Raw genomic sequence first — 1,366 nt, forward strand, 5'->3', positions numbered from 1 at the left:
AGTCGTCCAATAAGATCCATCGGTTCTTCATGTTGTTGGAGAAAAAGAATAACCTTTCATGGACCCTGGAGTACCAGCATGCTTTGGAAGATCTCAAACGGTACCTTTCGAGCCCACCCATACTCCATACTCTGAAGGCAAACGAATAATTGTACCTCTACTTAGAGGTATCCGAGATAGTAGTAAGTGGAGTCTTAGTCCAGGAAGAGCAAGGTACGAAATTTCCCGTCTACTATATTAGTAAATTCTAGGTAAGGCCAAAATAAGGTACCCTTACCTAGAGAAATTGGTGCTTGCTTTGCTAAGCGCCTCCAGAAAATTGAAGTCGTACTTTCAATGCCATCCCATATGCGTCATAATTTCTTACCCACTAAAGAACGTAATACACAAACCTGAGCTCTCGGGCTGATTGTCCAAATGGGCCGTAGAAATTAGCGGGTACGATATTGAATATCAGCCCTAGAATTCCATCAAATCACAAATTTTGGTAGACTTCTTGGCTTGACTTCAGGCCAGCCTTAATACCCGAAGTCGAAAAGGAATTGTTTCTAACCTTGGGGAATTCCTCAGGAATCTGGACCCTCTTTATGGATGGTGCCTCAAACGCAAAAGGGTTCGAACTTGGCATCATATTGAAGCCACCTACGGGTAACGTAGTTAGGCAATCCATTAGAACTGTAAAATTGACAAACAATGAGGCCGAGTATGAGACCATGATTGCAGGTCTCGAACTGGCTAAAATCTTGGGGGCCGAAGTGGTCGAAGCTAAGTGCTACTCCCTCATTGTGGTAAATCAAGTCAATGGGACATTCGAGGTAAAAGAGCAACTAATGTGAAGGTACTTAGACAAATTATAGGTAATGCTACATCGATTCAAGGAATGGACCCTACAACACGTACCCCGGGATCAAAATAGCGAAGCTGATGCTCTGGCTAACTTGGGATCATTGGTTTATGACAATGAATTCAGCTCAGGAACGGTCGTTTAGCTCATAACATTAGTAGTGGAAGAAGGCCATGCTGAAATAAACTCAAAAAGTTTGACTTGGGATTGTAGAAATAAGTATATAGACTACTTGAAGACTGGGAAGTTTCCCTCCGATCTTGAAGAATTGAGAGCTCTACGCATGAAGGCAGCCAGGTTTAGCTTGTCGAAAGATACTTTGTACAAAAGAACGTTCGGTGGCCCACTCGCCATAAGTTTGGGACCAGAAGACACACAATACATCTTGAGAGAAGTTCACGAGGGCACATGCGAAAACCATTCGGGGGCAGAGTCTTTCGTTCGGAAGATAATCAGGGTCGGCTATTACTGCATCTACATGGGGAAGGATGCAAGGGACTTTGTAGGAATATGTGACGTCTG

This window comes from Nicotiana tabacum, chromosome 7 (genome assembly GCF_000715075.1).
Source record: "Nicotiana tabacum cultivar K326 chromosome 7, ASM71507v2, whole genome shotgun sequence".
Taxonomy (NCBI): domain Eukaryota; kingdom Viridiplantae; phylum Streptophyta; class Magnoliopsida; order Solanales; family Solanaceae; genus Nicotiana; species Nicotiana tabacum.